Raw genomic sequence first — 22,175 nt, forward strand, 5'->3', positions numbered from 1 at the left:
ATGGTGGTGGCTCATGTATACCGATAGTGGTGCGGAATGCATTGGTGGATGTTGTGTTCTACTCATGTTTGCCGGTGGCGGTGTACCTTGCATTGGTGGATGTTGTGGTGTGCTCACGTATGCCTCTGGCGGTGCCCAATGCATTGGAGGATGTGATGGTGGTGTCTCATGTATGCCAGGGGTGGTGGAACATGCATTGGTGGATGCTGTGTTGTACTCATGTATGCCGGTGGTGGTGCACGATGCATTGGTGGATGTTGTGATGTACTCATGTATGCTGGTGGCGGTACGAAATGCATTGGTGGATGAGATGGTGGTGGCTGATCTATACCGATAGTGGTGCGCCTTGCATTGGTGGATGTTGTGTTCTAGTCATGTATGTCGGTGGCAGTGAGCCACGCATTGCTTGATGTGATGGTGGTGGCTTATGTATGCCTGTGGTGGTGCCCCATGCATTGGTGGATGTTGTGGTGTACTCATGTATGTCTGTGGCGGTGTGCCATGCATTGGTGGATGTTGTGGTGTACTCATGTATGCCGGTTTTGGTGTCCCATGCATTGGTGAATATTGTGGTGTACTCATGTATGCCGGTGGTGATGCGCCATGCATTGGTGGATGTGATGGTGGTGTCTCATGTATGAGGGTGGTGGTGCCCCATGCATTGGTGGATGTTGTGGTGTTTTCGTGTATGCCGGTGGCAGTGCCCCATGGATTGGTGGATTTAGTGGTGTACTCATGTATGCTTGTGGTGGTGCACCATGCATTGGTGGATGTTGTGGTGTACTCATGTATGCCTGTGGTGGTGCACCATGCATTGGTGGATGTTGTTATGTATTCATGTATACTGTTGGTTTTGCCCCATGCATTGGTGGAAGTTTTGGTGCACTCATGTATGCCGGTAGCAGTGCACCATGCATTGGTGGATGTTGTGGTGTACTGAAATATATCAGTGGCGGTGTGCCATGCATTGGTGGATGTGATGGTTATTTTTCCTGTATGAGGGTGGTGGTGCCCCATGCATTGTTGGATGTTGTGGTGGGCTCATATATACCAGTGGCGGTGCACCATGTATTGGTGGATATGATGGTGCCGTCTCATGTATGAGGGTTGTGGTACCCCAGCAGAAAGTTGATGGTGTTAAATCCTGGACTAAGAGCTGCAACTCATTAAAATTAGTCCTTAGACCTCTACAGTTCCACTGTAAAAGATTATGCTGATAACCTATCTTTTTGGGGGGTTTATTGGGGATCTACCCCGCACTGTTTTGGTGGGCGACAAGCTGTGAGCCCTAGAATGGACGTTTTCACACGTCGGTGGCAGTGTGTCATGCATTGGTGGATGTTGTGGTGTACTCATATATGCCGGTGGCGGTGCGCCATGCCTTGGTGGATGACATGGTGGTGGCTCATGTATACCTAAAGTGGTGCGCCGTGGATTGGTGAATGTTGTGGTGTGCTCATGCATGCCGGTGGTGATACCCCATGCATTGGTGGATGTGATGGTGGTATCTCATGTATGAGGGTTGTGGTGCCCCATGAATTAGTGTATGTGATGGTGGTGTCTCATGTAAGCTGGTGGCGGTGGACGATGCATTTGTGGCCATGTATTGGTGGATGTGATGGTGGTGACTCATGTATATGTATGAGGGTGGTGGTGCGCCATGCATTGGTGGATGTGATGGTGGTGGCTCATGTATGCCGGTGGCAGTGCACCATGCATTGGTGGATGTTTTAGTGTACTCATGTATGCGGTTGTCGGTGTCCCATGCATTGGTGGATGTGATGGTGGTTCCTCATGTATGCAGGTGGTGGTGCCCCATTCATTGGTGGATGTTGTAGTGTACTCATGTGTGCGGTTGTCTGTGTCCCATGCATTGGTGGATGTGATGGTGGTGTCTCATGTATGAGGGTGGTGGTGCCACATGCATTGGTGGATGTTGTGGTGACCTTATGTAAGCCGGTGGCTGTGCACAGTGCATTAGTTATGTACTCATGTATGCCGATGGTGGTGCCCAATGCATTGGAGGATGTGATGGTGTTGTCTCATGTATGCAGGTGTTGATGCAACATGCATTGTGGATGTAGTGGTGGTGGCTTATATATGCCTGTTTTGGTGCCCCATGATGTTGTGTTCTACTCATGTATGCCGGTGGCGATTAGGCTTGCATTGGTGGATGTTGAGGTGTGTTCACGTATGCCTGTGGTAGTGCACCATGGATTGGTGTATGTTGTGGTGTGCTCATGTATGCCGGTAGCGGTTTGCCATGCATTGGTGTATGTGATGGTGGTGTCTGATGTATACCGCTTTTGGTGGTGTGCCATGGATTGGTGGATGTTGTGGTGTATTCATGTATGCTGGTGGTGGTGCACCATGCATTGGTGGATGTTGTAGTGTACTCATGTAGCTGGTGGCGGTGCCCAATGCATTGGAGGATGTGATGGTGTTGTCTTATGTATGCCGGTGGCGGTGCCACATGCATTGGTGGATGCTGTGGTGTACTCATTTATGCGGGTGGTGGTGCACCATGCATGTGGATGTAATGGTGGTTGCTTATGTATGTTTGTTTCGTTGCCCCATGCATTGGTGGATGTTGAGGTGTGTTCACGTATGCCTGTGGTAGTGCACCATGGATTGGTGTATGTTGTGGTGTGCTCATGTATGCCGGTGGCGGTTTGCCATGCATTGGTGTATGTGATGGTGGTGTCTGATGTATACCGCTTTTGGTGGTGTGCCATGGATTGGTGGATGTTGTGGTGTATTCATGTATGCTGGTGGTGGTGCACCATGCATTGGTGGATGTTGTAGTGTACTCATGTAGCTGGTGGCGGTGCCCAATGCATTGGAGGATGTGATGGTGTTGTCTTATGTATGCCGGTGGTGGTGCCACATGCATTGGTGGATGCTGTGGTGTACTCATTTATGCGGGTGGTGGTGCACCATGCATGTGGATGTAATGGTGGTTGCTTATGTATGTTTGTTTCGTTGCCCCATGCATTGGTGGATGTTGTGTTCTACTCATGTAGGCCGGTGGCGATTAGGCTTGCATTGGTGGATGTTGAGGTGTGTTCACGTATGCCTGTGGTAGTGCACCATGCATTCGTGGATGTTGTAGTGTACTGATGTATGCTGGTGGCGGTGCCCAATGCATTGGATGATGTGATGGTGGTGTCTGATGTATACCGCTTTTGGTGGTGTGCCATGGATTGGTGGATGTTGTGGTGTATTCATGTATGCTGGTGGTGGTGCACCATGCATTGGTGGATGTTGTAGTGTACTCATGTAGCTGGTGGCGGTGCCCAATGCATTGGAGGATGTGATGGTGTTGTCTTATGTATGCCGGTGGTGGTGCCACATGCATTGGTGGATGCTGTGGTGTACTCATTTATGCGGGTGGTGGTGCACCATGCATGTGGATGTAATGGTGGTTGCTTATGTATGTTTGTTTCGTTGCCCCATGCATTGGTGGATGTTGTGTTCTACTCATGTAGGCCGGTGGCGATTAGGCTTGCATTGGTGGATGTTGAGGTGTGTTCACGTATGCCTGTGGTAGTGCACCATGCATTCGTGGATGTTGTAGTGTACTGATGTATGCTGGTGGCGGTGCCCAATGCATTGGATGATGTGATGGTGGTGTCTCATGTATGCCGATGGTGGTGCAACATGCATTCGTGGATGTTGTTATGTACTAATGTATGCCGGTGGCGGTGCGCAATACATTGGTGGATGAGATGGTGGTGGCTCATGTATGCCGATAGTTGTGCGGAATGCATTGGTGGATGTTGTGTTCTACTCATGTATGCCGGTGGCGGTGTGCCTTGCATTGGTTGATGTTTAGATGTGCTCACGTATGCCAGTGGCTGTGCACAGTGCATTGGTGGATGTTGTGGTGTACTCATATATGCCGGTGGTGGTGCACCATGTATTGGTGGATGTAATGGTGGTGTGTTACATACGCCTTTCTTAGTGCCCCATGCATTGGTGGATGTTGTGGTGTTTTCGTGTATGCCGGTGGCAGTGCCCCATGGATTGGTGGATTTAGTGGTGTACTCATGTATGCTTGTGGTGGTGCACCATGCATTGGTGGATGTTGTGGTGTACTCATGTATGCCTGTGGTGGTGCACCATGCATTGGTGGATGTTGTTATGTATTCATGTATACTGTTGGTTTTGCCCCATGCATTGGTGGAAGTTTTGGTGCACTCATGTATGCCGGTAGCAGTGCACCATGCATTGGTGGATGTTGTGGTGTACTGAAATATATCAGTGGCGGTGTGCCATGCATTGGTGGATGTGATGGTTATTTTTCCTGTATGAGGGTGGTGGTGCCCCATGCATTGTTGGATGTTGTGGTGGGCTCATATATACCAGTGGCGGTGCACCATGTATTGGTGGATATGATGGTGCCGTCTCATGTATGAGGGTTGTGGTACCCCAGCAGAAAGTTGATGGTGTTAAATCCTGGACTAAGAGCTGCAACTCATTAAAATTAGTCCTTAGACCTCTACAGTTCCACTGTAAAAGATTATGCTGATAACCTATCTTTTTGGGGGGTTTATTGGGGATCTACCCCGCACTGTTTTGGTGGGCGACAAGCTGTGAGCCCTAGAATGGACGTTTTCACACGTCGGTGGCAGTGTGTCATGCATTGGTGGATGTTGTGGTGTACTCATATATGCCGGTGGCGGTGCGCCATGCCTTGGTGGATGACATGGTGGTGGCTCATGTATACCTAAAGTGGTGCGCCGTGGATTGGTGAATGTTGTGGTGTGCTCATGCATGCCGGTGGTGATACCCCATGCATTGGTGGATGTGATGGTGGTATCTCATGTATGAGGGTTGTGGTGCCCCATGAATTAGTGTATGTGATGGTGGTGTCTCATGTAAGCTGGTGGCGGTGGACGATGCATTTGTGGCCATGTATTGGTGGATGTGATGGTGGTGACTCATGTATATGTATGAGGGTGGTGGTGCGCCATGCATTGGTGGATGTGATGGTGGTGGCTCATGTATGCCGGTGGCAGTGCACCATGCATTGGTGGATGTTTTAGTGTACTCATGTGTGCGGTTGTCGGTGTCCCATGCATTGGTGGATGTGATGGTGGTTCCTCATGTATGCAGGTGGTGGTGCCCCATTCATTGGTGGATGTTGTAGTGTACTCATGTGTGCGGTTGTCTGTGTCCCATGCATTGGTGGATGTGATGGTGGTGTCTCATGTATGAGGGTGGTGGTGCCACATGCATTGGTGGATGTTGTGGTGACCTTATGTAAGCCGGTGGCTGTGCACAGTGCATTAGTTATGTACTCATGTATGCCGATAGTGGTGCCCAATGCATTGGAGGATGTGATGGTGTTGTCTCATGTATGCAGGTGTTGATGCAACATGCATTGTGGATGTAGTGGTGGTGGCTTATATATGCCTGTTTTGGTGCCCCATGATGTTGTGTTCTACTCATGTATGCCGGTGGCGATTAGGCTTGCATTGGTGGATGTTGAGGTGTGTTCACGTATGCCTGTGGTAGTGCACCATGGATTGGTGTATGTTGTGGTGTGCTCATGTATGCCGGTAGCGGTTTGCCATGCATTGGTGTATGTGATGGTGGTGTCTGATGTATACCGCTTTTGGTGGTGTGCCATGGATTGGTGGATGTTGTGGTGTATTCATGTATGCTGGTGGTGGTGCACCATGCATTGGTGGATGTTGTAGTGTACTCATGTAGCTGGTGGCGGTGCCCAATGCATTGGAGGATGTGATGGTGTTGTCTTATGTATGCCGGTGGTGGTGCCACATGCATTGGTGGATGCTGTGGTGTACTCATTTATGCGGGTGGTGGTGCACCATGCATGTGGATGTAATGGTGGTTGCTTATGTATGTTTGTTTCGTTGCCCCATGCATTGGTGGATGTTGTGTTCTACTCATGTATGCCGGTGGCGATTAGGCTTGCATTGGTGGATGTTGAGGTGTGTTCACGTATGCCTGTGGTAGTGCACCATGCATTCGTGGATGTTGTAGTGTACTGATGTATGCTGGTGGCGGTGCCCAATGCATTGGATGATGTGATGGTGGTGTCTCATGTATGCCGATGGTGGTGCAACATGTATTGGTGGATGTAATGGTGGTGTGTTACATACGCCTTTCTTAGTGCCCCATGCATTGGTGGATGTTGTGGTGTACTCATGTATGTCGATGACGGTGCACGATGCATTGGTGGATGTTGTTATGTACTTATGTATGCTGGTGGCGGTGCGCAATACATTGGTGAATGAGATGGTGGTGGCTCATGTATACCGATAGTGGTGTGCTATGCATTGGTGGATGTTGTGGTGTGCTTATATATGACGGTGGTTTTGCCCCATGCATTTGGTGGATGTTTTGGTGTGCTCATGTATGCCAGTGGCGGTGACACCATGCTTTGGTGAATGTAGTGGTGTAATCCTGTATCTCGATGATGGTGCCCCATGCATTGGTGGATGTTGTGGTGTCCTCATGTATGCCGGTGGCTGTGCACAATGCATTGGTGGATGTGATGGTGGTGTCTCATGTATGCCGGTGGTGGTGCCCCATGCATAGGGGGATGTTGTGGTGTCCTCATGTATGCCGGTGGCTGTGCACAGTGCACTGGTGGATGTTGTGGTGTACTAATGTATGCCGCTGGCGATGCCCAATTCATTGGGGGATGTGATGGTGGTGTCTCATGTATGCGGGTGGTGGTGGAACATGGATTGGTGGATGTTGTGGTGTACTCATGTATGCGTGTGGCGGAGAGCCATGCATTGGTGGATGTAATAATGGTGGCTTATGTATGCCTGTGATGGTGCGCCATGCATTGGTGGATGTTGTGGTGTACTCATGTATGCCGGTTTTGGTGCACGATGTATTGGTGGATGTTGTTATGTACTAATGAATGCCTGTGGCGGTATGAAATGCATTGGTCAATGAGATGGTGGTGGCTCATGTACAGTGATAGTGGTGCGGAATGCATTGATGAATGTTGTGGTCTGCTCATGTATGCCTGTGGTGGTGCCCCATGCATTGGTGGATGTTGTGGTCTGCTCAAGTATGCCAGTGGCGGTGCACCATGCTTTGATGGATGTAGTGGTGTACTCCTGTATGTCGGTGGCGATGTGCCATGCATTTGTGGATGTGATGGTGGTGTCTAATGTATGAGGGTGGTGGTGTACCATGCATTGGCGGATGTGTTGGTGGTGTCTCATGTATATCTATGAGGATGGTGGTGGCCCATGCATTTTTGGATGTTGTTGTGTGCTCATGTATGCCGGTGACGGTACCCCATGGATTGGTGGATGTTGTGGTGTCCTCATGTATGCCGGTGGTGGTGCACCATGCATTGGTGGATGTGATGGTGGTGTCTCATGTATGCCGGTGGTGGTGCCCAATGCATTGGTGGATGTTGTGGTGTCCTCATGTATGCCGGTGGCTGTGCACAGTGCATTGGTGGATGTTGTTATGTACTAATGAGTGCCACTGGCGGTGCCCAATGCATTGGTGGATGTGATGGTGGTGTCTCATGTAAGCCGGTGGTGGTGCCCCATGCATTGGTGGATGTTGTGGTGTACTCATGTATGCAGGTGTCGGTACGACATGTGTTCCTTGATGTGATCATGGTGTGCTCATGTATGCCGGTGGCGGTTTGCCATGCATGGTGGATGTGATGGTGGTGTCTCATATGTGCTGGTGGTGGTGTGCCATGGATTGGTGGATGTGATGGTGTACTCATTTATGCCGGTATTGGTGTCCCATGCATTGGTGGATGTTGTGGTGTACTAATGTGTGCCGTTGGTGGTGCCCCATGCATTGGTGGATGTTTTGGTGTCCCATGTAGTGCCGGTGGTGGTGCGCCATGCATTGGTGAATGTGATGGTGGTGCCTCATTTACATGTATTTTGGTGTAGGATGTTGAGATAATTTTTTTACTGTAAACAAAACGTATACCAGACATAGTGAAATTAATTTTTCGAATTCACATCATTTTATCTTGCAACTGACAATTTAAGTCTTAGAATTTTATTCAACTTAGGATAAAAGTTGTTTAAGAAACGATTATAGATTCAAATCGTTATTACTGGTTTGTATTGCAAGGAGGTAAGCGCAGCAGTTAGAACAATGAAACAAGCGCACGTGCGGTACGTGATGAGCGTTAACTTAGAACAACCCAACTTCTCGACATTTTATTTATTGTGCACCCCAAACCCCTTGTAATGCAAATAGAGAAAGTGATTTGAAATTATGATCGTTTGTTTAACAACTTTCATCTTAAGTTGAATACAATTCTGAGAATTAAATGTTCAACTGGCAAGGTATAAAATTATAAGAAATTTGCCATCGTAATTTCATTTTATTCGATTTACGTTTTTGTTTAAAGAGACATTCATCGGTACGCTTTCACGGCAAACGGACTGTAATCGCAGAATAACACGAGTGAGTCACGAAAGCGATGAGCACTGATAAGCACATCACAATTTACAACATTCCCACCCACGGACGATAGTTTGTTTTAATTGATTTACATTGAATGTTCCATACACCTATGTCACTTTGGGTTTAACTTGTAATTTTAAATTTACAATGGGTTATACCTGTATTGTATTAACCGTTGATTATGTTTTAGCTATATTGTCTTACATAAATAAATCTGTAATTAATGGAAGAAAATTTTGTTTCGTTTTGTTTCAATAATGACTATTACCAGGTCTTACTTGGCTCACGCTAAATAAGAAAACATGCCTCTGTGCAAACACTTGTGATTGAGGTGCTTTCAATAGCTCTAATCCTTTGTTTCGGGTTCGGCGACTGGGATTAGGTTGCGTAAGCGAGCGACCCGAGGCGAGCGACTGAAGCCCGCTTGGGGTTTGAGCACCCACCGATAGTGATGTGAAATATTCGTCGTGGAGTCAGAAAGTCTTGAACTTCTGTAGAGGTAGGACGACTACAAGGATTCTTCGGAAGGGCGACAGACGACCAGACAGGTAGGTGTTTCCATATCTATTCGAAAGGAAATATGCATCTTCATGGATATTTGTTTAATATACAGTGCACACTCATTATCTCATAGTACACAGCCATTTAGGTATAGATGGGAAAGGTTGATACTGGTTTCTGCATGTAAACGGAGTGGTAGTGTAGCCTAGTTGTTCAAGTGTTGGCACGTCATGTTCAGTACCATTGTTCCAGTCCTCACTTAAATACTATGCCCCACGCCTACGTATGAGGCCCGTCGCTGGAAAATTGCCCAAAGTGGCAGAAAACCACACTTACTCGCTGTTGTTAATCCAATCTACATCCGAGAGAAACGTGATTACTGATGCTTATGCATGACTCATTTCTTTCAGACGCAGGAACCCTGGCACACTCTGGATTTCGTGTTGTGTCACTCTAAACCCTTCCACCTGGACTTTAGTACACTGACTTTCCGAGGGTCCGATGGGATGAGCTTTTGTCTCATGGTGGCTCCATTGTGCGTCTGCTCTCCGCGTAGCCCCCTGCCGAGCGTACATGGAGTAGGTTCGGTGCTAGGGCCTGACTGTACAGTCAGGATGGTTGTTACAGCAACCCAGCTAGTTTAGGGTTGGCACACTCTGTGGCCCCAGTCTTTTCAGCACCCCCAGTAGACCCAATGCTGACTGCACTTGACTGGTAGATTAGGGGTTAGTGTAGATAGGGCCCCCTTCGTGCATGCCCTGTACGATGCTATCTATAGATAGTATAACGTAGTGTTAACCCACCATTCCGTCCTTCAATAGGTAGTTTGAGACAAAGCAAGTCCCGGATGGTCACTTTGAAAGTCAGTGTACTGGCCACCTGCTGGTAAAGTATTCACTATTTCAGTTTAAAACTTAGATGAAATTTTGTTTTTCACGTCCCGACATATTTGCTTTGCATTTAAATGTTAGGGGATCGTCGAATAACCGAATGGTTAAAGCGTTCGCTCATGACGATCCAAACAGCCTATTTCGATTTTCCATATCTGAATGATGTGTGAAGCATATATTTGTTGTTTCTCACCGTGATATAGCTAGTATATTGCTGAAAGCGGTGTAAAAGTACACTCATGCAGTCATAATCTGTGTTAGAAGCATAAATTATTTAAAGTGTTCTTTGCTTTTTTAAGTAGAACCGTTGCTTACGCATGCAACTGTTCCTTTCAAACAATCTTTTGAATAAACCATAACATGCAATGCATCCTTGTTTATCATGACGTCTACTGCAAAATTACAACTTGAGTTTCATGTTTCAGATTTTACGTGTAGGCATATAAGTTGCATTTATGCACACGGTAAGTGTCAGCAATGTAAACTATATTCTCTGTACTGTTATGAGCAGGGATGCCATCTACCTGGGGGCGGAAATGGACCCTGAAGTCCCCCAGAGGCAGGACGACTGCCAAGAAGATATTCCGTGGACAGAAGTGGATCAAGGTCTCTTTTGGCGGCAGGACAACGACCACAAAGGCGCCAGACTACCAGGAAGGCAAGTTCTCCAAACTATCTTTTGAAGACAACATGAATATATTCTTGTTGACAATGACGTCATGAGCAAGTTACAACGTGTGTTTCAGGTTACAGCGTTTTCCTGACCAAAAAGCATATGCTTTTAATATTTATTATCTATGTAGTAAATACAGTCGAACCCCGTTGTGTCGAACTCGTCGGGACCAAGGGAAAAGTTCGACTTATCCGAGTGTTCGACACATCCGTCAGCATTGAAAGGACCAAGAACCAACACAACCACGGTGCTTAACACATCGTTATTTCGCAGTAGGATACACATACGAACAATATATCTTTGCAATAAACGTTTACGACAGTATTGATCTTTAAATTACAACATATACAAATTCAATCACTTTATTCGTCATGGCAAATAAATATGCATACAAAAAGATAAGAACAAGAATAATTTAACAAACTCACAAGCGATCCCGTTTAGTTGGCTGCACTAATTCATTTTCAGTCAGTATAAAAAGTTGTATAGTTCACACAAACGGAATCGGAATGTACATACGTGTACATGTGGGGAATTTATCTCTTAAAAAATCCGAAATTACAGTCTGTTTGGCGTTCGGGCATGGCATCACAGCAGAATTGCTCAAAAAGTTTCTTAATGTACCAAGCTGGTTGGAAAAAGTGTCAGTGTCACGTGCTTCCACAAATCTGATTAGGGTGTCGAGGGCGGTCCATGCTGCAGCTAGGGTAGGGGTGGGTGGTTCAATTTCATCAGATTCAGTGTCAGTCTCGGGATCGCTGTCATTGTTAGGTTTCTCCGGTGCCGGGGCTGATAGGGTCCTTCGCTGAATTGCTCTGCCATGTTACTAACCGTACTGGTTAAAACAAATTGATCCTACACCTTAAATACTACACCAAAAACAAAACATCAATTTAGATAATCCAACTCCGTTTTCCTCACATTTTGTATTTTCAAGGAAATCACATGACCGCTAACATAGACTGTCACATGACAACAACATGCGCCATTGTTTAGAGATATCCTGTCGGTCCGTGATCAACGTGTCACTGGTAACAACTTAATTATGGTTAATTGTTTGAGTAAAGTTCAGTTGGTAAGTGTGCTGACAATGTGTGTATAGATGCGTAGTTAAACATGTCACTTGATTGTTGAGTCCGTTAATCGTTACTTTTGATCTTATGAGGATGACTTCCGATTGCGCGACTGCAGTTTTCAGTTGCAACAACCAGCTTTGACAGTTCGAGACAAAAGGGTAAATTTGTACTTGTTAGAGCCTTTGGGGACCTTAAAATGAGTTCGACACAACCGGGAATTCGACACATCTAGTTCGACACATCAGGGTAAAAATAATGATAAATATAAGGAAATCGGCAGGGACCGAGATGTCAGTTCGACACATCCGAGAATTCGTCTCAACCGAGTTCGAGACAATGGGGTTCGACTGTATCAGTGATATGAAACATTAACCTATTCGTTATCGTTACTATTAGGAACGTGGATGCCATCGTCCTGGGGGCGGAAAAGGACCCTGAAGTCCCCCAGAGGCAGGACGACTGCCAAGAAGATATTCCATGGATAGACGTGAACCATGGATTCTTCGGAAGGGTGACAGAGGACCAGACAGGCAGGTGTTTTCAACTCTATTTGGAAGAACATATTTGTTTCATATATAGTGCACACTAATTCTCTCATAGTATACAGCCATTTAGGAGTGAGTGTAGTTTTACGCCACACTCAGCAATATTCACCTATAAGGTGACGGTCTGTAAATAATCGAGTCTGGACAAGACAATCCAGTGATCAACAGCACGAGCATCGTTCTGCGCAAATGGGAACCGATGACATGTTTCAACCAAGAAGTCAGCGAGTCTGACCAGCTGATCCCGCTAGTCGCCTCTTACGACCAGCATAGTCACAACCATTTAGGTATAGATGGGAAAGGTTGATACTGGTTTCTGCATGTAAAAGGAGTGGTAGTGTGGCCTAGTTGTTCAAGTGTTGGCACGTCATGTTCAGTGTCAGTGATCGAGTCCTCACTTAAATACTATGCCCCACGCCCACTTATGAGGCCCGTCGCTGGAAAATTGCCCAAAGTGGCAGAAAACCACACTTACTCGCTGTTGTTAATCCAATCTACATCCGAGAGAAACGTGATTACTGATGCTTATGCATGACTCATTTCTTTCAGACGCAGGAACCCTGGCACACTCTGGATTTCGTGTTGTGTCACTCTAAACCCTTCCACCTGGACTTTAGTACACTGACTTTCCGAGGGTCCGATGGGATGAGCTTTTGTCTCATGGTGGCTCCATTGTGCGTCTGCTCTCCGCGTAGCCCCCTGCCGAGCGTACATGGAGTAGGTTCGGTGCTAGGGCCTGACTGTACAGTCAGGATGGTTGTTACAGCAACCCAGCTAGTTTAGGGTTGGCACACTCTGTGGCCCCAGTCTTTTCAGCACCCCCAGTAGACCCAATGCTGACTGCACTTGACTGGTAGATTAGGGGTTAGTGTAGATAGGGCCCCCTTCGTGCATGCCCTGTACGATGCTATCTATAGATAGTATAACTTAGTGTTAACCCACCATTCCGTCCTTCAATAGGTAGTTTGAGACAAAGCAAGTCCCGGATGGTCACTTTGAAAGTCAGTGTACTGGCCACCTGCTGGTAAAGTATTCACTATTTCAGTTTAAAACTTAGATGAAATTTTGTTTTTCACGTCCCGACATATTTGCTTTGCATTTAAATGTTAGGGGATCGTCGAATAACCGAATGGTTAAAGCGTTCGCTCATGACGATCCAAACAGCCTATTTCGATTTTCCATATCTGAATGATGTGTGAAGCATATATTTGTTGTTTCTCACCGTGATATAGCTAGTATATTGCTGAAAGCGGTGTAAAAGTACACTCATGCAGTCATAATCTGTGTTAGAAGCATAAATTATTTAAAGTGTTCTTTGCTTTTTTAAGTAGAACCGTTGCTTACGCATGCAACTGTTCCTTTCAAACAATCTTTTGAATAAACCATAACATGCAATGCATCCTTGTTTATCATGACGTCTACTGCAAAATTACAACTTGAGTTTCATGTTTCAGATTTTACGTGTAGGCATATAAGTTGCATTTATGCACACGGTAAGTGTCAGCAATGTAAACTATATTCTCTTTACTGTTATGAGCAGGGATGCCATCTACCTGGGGGCGGAAATGGACCCTGAAGTCCCCCAGAGGCAGGACGACTGCCAAGAAGATATTCCGTGGACAGAAGTGGATCAAGGTCTCTTCTGGCGGCAGGACAACGACCACAAAGGCGCCAGACTACCAGGAAGGCAAGTTCTCCAAACTATCTTTTGAAGACAACATGAATATATTCTTGTTGACAATGACGTCATGAGCAAGTTACAACTTGTGTTTCAGGTTACAGCGTTTTCCTGACCAAAAAGCATATGCTTTTAATATTTATTATCTATGTAGTAAATATCAGTGATATGAAACATTAACCTATTCGTTATCGTTACTATTAGGAACGTGGATGCCATCGTCCTGGGGGCGGAAAAGGACCCTGAAGTCCCCCAGAGGCAGGACGACTGCCAAGAAGATATTCCATGGATAGACGTGAACCATGGATTCTTCGGAAGGGTGACAGAGGACCAGACAGGCAGGTGTTTTCAACTCTATTTGGAAGAACATATTTGTTTCATATATAGTGCACACTAATTCTCTCATAGTATACAGCCATTTAGGAGTGAGTATAGTTTTACGCCACACTCAGCAATATTCAGCTATGAGGTGACGGTCTGTAAATAATCGAGTCTGGACAAGACAATCCAGTGATCAACAGCACGAGCATCGATCTGCGCAAATGGGAACCGATGACATGTTTCAACCAAGAAGTCAGCGAGTCTGACCAGCCGATCCCGCTAGTCGTCTCTTACGACCAGCATAGTCACAGCCATTTAGGTATAGATGGGAAAGGTTGATACTGGTTTCTGCATGTAAAAGGAGTGGTAGTGTAGTCTAGTTGTTCAAGTGTTGGCACGTCATGTTCAGTACCATTGTTCCAGTCCTCACTTAAATACTATGCCCCACGCCTACGTTTGAGGCCCGTCGTTGGAAAATTGCCCAAAGTGGCAGAAAACCACACTTACTCGCTGTTGTTACTCCAATCTACATCCGAGAGAAATGTGATTACTGATGCTTATGCATGACTCATTTCTTTCAGACGCAGGAACCCTGGCACACTCTGGATTTCGTGTTGTGTCACTCTAAACCCTTCCACCTGGACTTTAGTACACTGACTTTCCGAGGGTCCGATGGGATGAGCTTTTGTCTCATGGTGGCTCCATTGTGCGTCTGCTCTCCGCGTAGCCCCCTGCCGAGCGTACATGGAGTAGGTTCGGTGCTAGGGCCTGACTGTACAGTCAGGATGGTTGTTACAGCAACCCAGCTAGTTTAGGGTTGGCACACTCTGTGGCCCCAGTCTTTTCAGCACCCCCAGTAGACCCAATGCTGACTGCACTTGACTGGTAGATTAGGGGTTAGTGTAGATAGGGCCCCCTTCGTGCATGCCCTGTACGATGCTATCTATAGATAGTATAACTTAGTGTTAACCCACCATTCCGTCCTTCTATAGGTAGTTCGAGACAAAGCAAGTCCCGGATGGTCACTTTGAAAGTCAGTGTACTGGCCATCTGCTGGTAAAGCATTCAATATTTCAGTTTAAAACTTAGATGAAATTGTGTTTTTGCACGTTCCGATATATTTGCTTTGTATTTAAATGTAAGGGGATCGTCGAATAACCGAATGGTTAAAGCGTTCGCTCATGACGCTCCAAACAAACCTATTTCGATTTTCCATATCTGAATGATGTGTGGATCCGATATTTGTTGTTTCTCCCCGTGATATAGCTGGTATGCTGGTAAAAGCAGTGTGAAAACGACACTCATGCAGTCTTAATATGTGCTGGAAGTATAAATTATGATACGGAATACTGTTTACCTTTGTTAGAAGAAGTCACTGTGTTCTTCCAAACGATCTTTTAAAGAAAACATAAAGTGCCTCCTTGTGTACAATGACGTCTACTGCCAAGTCACAACTTGATTTTCGTGTTTGAGATATGTTCTCGTGGAATCATATATTTTGCATTTATGCACACAGTACAGATGATATAAAATCTGTTTACCTTTATTATCAGGAGCGTGGATGCCATCGTCCTGGGGGCGGAAATGGACCCTGAAGTCCCCCAGAGGCAGGACGACTGCCAAGAAGATATTCCGTGGACAGAAGTGGATCAAGGATTCTTCTGGAGCAGCAAGTGGATGTTTTACTGTTCGGATATTTTGTGACAATGTACTCTGCGTGTCTACTACTGTAAACCCTCCAGTAGAATAGGTAGCGTTGCATACGTTGAGGGAACACGGTTCCAGAGTTTTTTTCTCAAAAATGTTTTTTTAACTCTGGTTTTACGTGTCGGGCTCAGTTACCTTTGACCTTGTTCAAATCTCAAATTTGATCAAGATCAATTTAGACACACATTCTGCGACAACAATGTTGGTGTTTATGTTCGAGGATTTGGTACTGTTCCATGTTGGGAATGATGACATTAATAAAACATAATCCGCACATCTGGTCCAGTTGTACTTGTTTGTTTTGTTGTTTTGTTTGTGAAACTTGTGAACTCGAGAAGAATTGTTTTTGTCCATGGAAATCGGATGTGCACGACTTTATCGCCTTGTAGGAATGCTTGTTTTTAGCTATATACTGCCATGCACTGCTAAACACCGCCAACACAGAAACACATCACGAAACATGTCCAACAGTAAAACAATAGATCAATACACGGGGGTATTCTAATGTCTACAAACCAGAACTTACTATACAAAAGCCTATCAACATTACTAGATCACATCGCACAGACCTTTAGTTCAATCTATGTACTAAACAATCCAGTGGTGTCTGTAGATGAGACAAGACATTAAATGAAAAGCTCCCACCAACATCCAACAGTCTAGAATATTACATTGCGCAAGTAAACAACCAAGTGCATGTTTGCCAATCATATTCCTTAACCAGTTGACCATGTTTGGGGCATTTGTGATAGTCAGCGTATCCCTATTCTGGTGTTCTGATGTCGAGAGATGCTGCTCCCCATGGATTGGTTGAACTGACACATAGTAAATGCAATAAAGTCAGTATGCCATCAGAGAGAGATCTATATCAAAGCAGATAAACTGAACAAATTGTAAGCTTCTGAATGTATCAAAAGTGATTAACAGTTATCTGACAGACCATTTGAATAGCTACTACGAGAGCTGAGAGGCAGTTATCGATTGTGAAGCATAGTTTTCTAATACTTTGGATACTGCTATTTCATCAAATAATTTAGGAAAGTATAGCTTTTATTAACCATAGCATTGAAGTTTGTTTTTTTCTAAACTGTGTTAAACATGTGACACCAAATGAATTGTTTGTTAGTTCTCTGCTCTGTATAGGCACTAAAACTACAATGGTGGCCATCTTGGCAGCCATTTTTGAATTCTGTTTAATATCAAGTTATTCCATGTAACATGTTGTCACTCTAGAAGTAAACAGGAAACAAAATCTCGTCTCAAAGAGTAAGCTGTAAAACATTTTATTATCACGACATGACCATACAAAAGCACCTGTTTTGTGCGCGAGTCACCACTCTAGAAGATACAAGTGTCAAAAAACATAAAAAGTATCAACACTGGCCGTAAATGGACACATTCGGTGTTAATTTTTATGTAAATGTAACTGCCGAGATGATAATTCATTTTCACTATTTTCAAAAGCACATATATGTGAAAAAACATATACACCCTTTAGCAATACACAAAAGTCACAATGACAGTGATCAGATTGATATTAGTAAAACTATCCATGATTAACTTTGAGATGTTGTCGGCCAGCAAACCAAATGTCATGAAAATGCTCACGGACCTCCACCACATAAAATGGCCTGTGAAAACCTGAGTATTAAGGGCCTTTTCATGAGCCAAAGACATCATACTAACTGAAGATAGTGTCAAACAAACTCAGTACTGGGGAGGCTACGACATCAGATTTTTCAGCTGCCTCCTCCTGTACTACTTCAATACCCTTGGATACAGCAAAGGGGTTCACCTTCTACGGAGTCTTGTCAGGAGTCTCGATCACAAGGAAAAGCGGCCAATACTCAATCGATGCAGAAGGTCTGAGATCAGTATCAATAGGGTCAATTTCAAGTGGACATTTTGGGCTTTTGGGCGGAATTTCGTAGCTGTAAGCCATGGTAAGTGTATTCTGGTTCATCATCCGAGCCACCCACCCACCACGGAGTATCACAAGGACAATGCAAAAAGCAAGTGGGTCTCCAACTTACAGCACCAAGGATACCCGGATGATCTACTCCAGCAGAAGAATTAATATTAATATTTCTACCAGATTGGCCCATGAGCCATATTAACTGCGAGGTCGAAAATATCGGGGTTCATATTTTTCATACGATGACCTAGGGGAAAATATTACTTTGTCATGGTGAGGTGATGTCGTGAGCAATGCAAGGACGCCACGTCTCCTCTATAACGTTGCGTTCTAAATGAGGCCATTGTGGGTAACCAGCCCATGTTTGAAAGTTGAGTTTGGTAATAGATAGGCACACTCGTGCCTAAATATCTGTATATCCCTCGCTTCCGTTCGGGGAATACCAACATTCCATTTTGTGTCGTAAACATAGTTTCACATTAATTAGCAACAGCCTTAACAATAATAAGCGTATTGTATCGTGCTTACGTCAACTTTCAGGGTGTATTGCACTCTGTAGACAGGTGTAAGTTGTGGTAAGTTGTCAAAGTTAGATGTAAATGGAAAATTAATGTCAGTTATATATTCTTTGTATCTGAACGTTAGATCGTTTGTTAGCGTTGGAAGCTATTTTAGTGAATCCTTTAAGAATAATTCGGATTTAATGCAAGGCGATGTTTTGTCTCCAATTCTATTTTCATTTTATCTCAGTGATTTTGAGACCCCCTTTTTTTGAAGATAACTGAATTTCTTATAAATGTAAATCCCTAAGTATTTTTCTGTTACTGTATGCAGACGACATGTCCTAATTTCTGAATCAGTTGATGGTTCACAAAAGCAGTTAGATTCGTTGTTGCATTACGCCACTGAAGTTAAAAAACTATACACGTAATTCTATGGCTTATGCAGAATTGGGTCGTCTCCCTCGCATATATCAGAGACAATTTAACATGACAAAGTATTGGTGCAAGTTGCTTCACACAAATGATCTTATCATTCGAAATTATTATGAATGTCTTTTGTGAGAAGTAAAGAGCCGTCGTGTTAATAGCTGGGCGTATCAGGGGAACAATATTTAATCTTTATATTGGTATCAATGAATTATGACATAGAGATGAAGTATGTCCTGCATACCTACCTTCTTACATGCGAAGTTTCGATCAAGCATCCCAAGAGATTGTTGTTATTTATCCAATTGATCAGAATGTGTAATTTATATAAATATTATTGATATTTGCACTCTACTGTACATGTATTACCTATGTAAAGTTATCCCGCACATCTTCGGGAAATATTTATCTAAATTCCGACGTAACTCTCGTAATTCAACTATAGAAACAGCATGTTGAAATAACAGAAAGAAACTATGTTTTTTTGTGAAGACGACATCGAAGAGGAGTTGCATTTTATATTAGTATGTCGCTATTTTATTAATTACAGAAAACTGTACATAAAACCATATTACTACAGATGCCATATTACTAACATATAAAACCATATTAGTACAATGCATAAACGCTTTCAACTTGTAAGTGTTAGAAATGTAAAACAGTTGTGTAATTTAGGTGAATATTTGTATAAAGCTTCTTGTCTCAGAAATGAAATGATGCTATATAATAAGGTACTCTCTGTACATTCTACATTATAATCAATGTTTCGTCATCCACCTGTGCCAACTTTCGTCTTTGTAGGCACCACTGATTGTCTGTAAAGGTAAATTATGAATCTCAATCTGACATGGGCACTCATACAATGAGATAATACATCACTTCATATAATGGTATAATACATCACTTCATATAATGGTATAATACATCACCTGAATCATCCAAACGTTCATCGATAGGAAGGGGTGCCCATTCTTCACTGAGTCGTGTTTGCATTATCCCAAGATTGATACTAAAGGTGATTTCAGACACGTGTAAGGAGGAACCATTGTTATACCATTCAGTAAGTTAGACTGGTTTAACGGAATGGAATCGATGACGAAAAACACAGATTGGCAAGGCAGGATGAATGACGTCTTTAACACGAGCCGAACCTAAGTACGGGAAATTGACGGGGGCTGTTTTGGAAATAACACTATGCAATGTGTGTCAGAGGTTTCTGGAAAGCAAATTAAGAGTTACTGGAGAAGCGATAGATTTAATGCCTTTCAAATACACGACAAGTTGTACCACGAGGCGTTCAGATCAGATGTGATTTCATTCCGACTTTAAACACGTTTTCTTTCAACAAAACGGTTCCAGTGACTTTTATTTTCTATGCAGTGATTCTTGTGAATTGGTGGATGTTTTGGTGTACTCATGTATGCGTGTGGCGTTGCGCCATGCATTTGTGGATGTGATGGTGGTGGCTCATATATACCGATGGTGGTGCCCAGTGCATTGGTGGATGTTGTGGTGTCCTGATGTATGCCGGTGGCGGTGCGCGATGCATTGGTGGATGTCATGGTGTACTCATGTATGTCGGTGGCGGTGTCCCATGCATTGGTGGATGTTGTGGTGTACTCACGTATGCCGGTGGCGGTGCACCATACTTTGGTGGATGTTGAAGTGTACTCATGTATGCCTTTGGCGATGCACCATGCATTGGTGGATGTTTTGGTGTGCTCATGTATGCCTTTGGCGGTGCACCATGCATTGGTAGATTTTGTAGTGTACTCATGTATGCCGGTGGCGGTGCGCAATGCATTTGTGTGTGATGGTGATGTGTCATGTATGCCAGTGGCGGTGCGCCATGCATTGGTTGATGCTGTGGTGTACTCATGTTGTCGATGGCGGTATGCCATGCATTGGTGGATGTGATGGTGGTGTCTCATGTATGAGGGTGGTGGTACCCCATGCATTGGTGGATGTTGTGGTGTACTCCTGTATGTCGGTGGCAGTGTGCCATGCATTGGTGGATGTGATGATGGTGTCTCTTGTATGAGGGTGCTGGTGCCCCATGCATTTGTGGATGTTATGGTGTGCTCATGTATGCCAGTGGTAGTGCCCCATGCATTGGTGGATATGATGGTGCTGTCTCATGTATGCCGGTGGTGGTGCCCCATGATTTAGTGGATGTGATGGTGGTGTCTCATCTATGAGGGTGCTGGTGCGCTATGCATTGGTGGATGTTGTGGTGTCCTCATGTATGCCAGTGGTAGTGCCCCATGCATTGGTGGATATGATGGTGCTGTCTCATGTATGCCGGTGGTGGTGCCCCATGAATTAGTGGATGTGATGGTGGTGTCTCATGTATGCTGGTGGCGGTGGACGATGCATTGGTGAATGTTGTGGTGTACTCATCTATGATGGTGGTGGTGCCCCATGCATTGGTGGATGTTGTGGTGTACTCACGTATGCCGGTGGCGGTGTACCATACTTTGGTGGATGTTGAGGTGTACTCATGTATGCCTTTGGCGATGCACCATGCATTGGTGGATGTTTTGGTGTGCTCATGTATGCCAGTGGCGGTGCACCATGCATTGGTAGATTTTGTAGTGTACTCCTGTATGCCAGTGGCGGTGCGCAATGCATTGGTGTATGTGATGGTGGTGTGTCATGTATGCCAGTGGCGGTGCGCCATGCATTGGTGGATGTTGTGGTGTACTCATGTTGTCGATGGCGGTATGCCATGCATTGGTGGATGTGATGGTGGTGTCTCATGTATGAGGGTGGCGGTGGACGATGCATTGGTGGATGTTGTGGAGTACTCCTGTATGTCGGTGGCAGTGTGCCATGCATTGGTGGATGTGATGGTGTGGTCACGTATGCCAGTGGCGGTGCGCCATGCATTGGTTGATGTTGTGGTGTGCTCATGTATGCCAGTGGCGGTGCGTCATGCATTGGTGGATTTGATGGTGCTGTCTCATGTATGCCGGTGGTGGTGCCCCATGAATTAGTGGATGTGATGGTGGTGTACTCATGTATGCCGGTGGCTTTGCCCCATGCATTGGTGGATGTTGTGGTGTCCTCATGTATGCCGGTGGCGTTGCCCCATTTATTGGTGGATGTTGTGGTGTGCTCATGTATGCCGGTGGCGGTGCCCCATGCATTGGTAGATGTTGTGGTGTACTCATGTATGCCGGTGGCGGTGCGCTATGCATTGGTGGATGTTGTGGTGTGCTCATGTATGCCAGTGGCGGTGCACCATGCATTTGTGGATGTTATGGTGTGCTCATGTATGCCAGTGGCGGTGCGCCATGCATTGGTGGATTTGATGGTGCTGTCTCATGTATGCCGGTGGTGGTGCCCAATGAATTAGTGGATGTGATGGTGGTGTACTCATGTATGCCGGTGGCTTTGCCCCATGCATTGGTGGATGTTGTGGTGTCCTCATGTATGCTGGTGGCGGTGCCACATTCATTGGTGGATGTTGTGGTGTGCTCATGTATGCCGGTGGCGGTG

The sequence above is a fragment of the Haliotis asinina genome, chromosome 2, assembly GCF_037392515.1.
Source record: "Haliotis asinina isolate JCU_RB_2024 chromosome 2, JCU_Hal_asi_v2, whole genome shotgun sequence".
NCBI lineage: Eukaryota > Metazoa > Mollusca > Gastropoda > Lepetellida > Haliotidae > Haliotis > Haliotis asinina.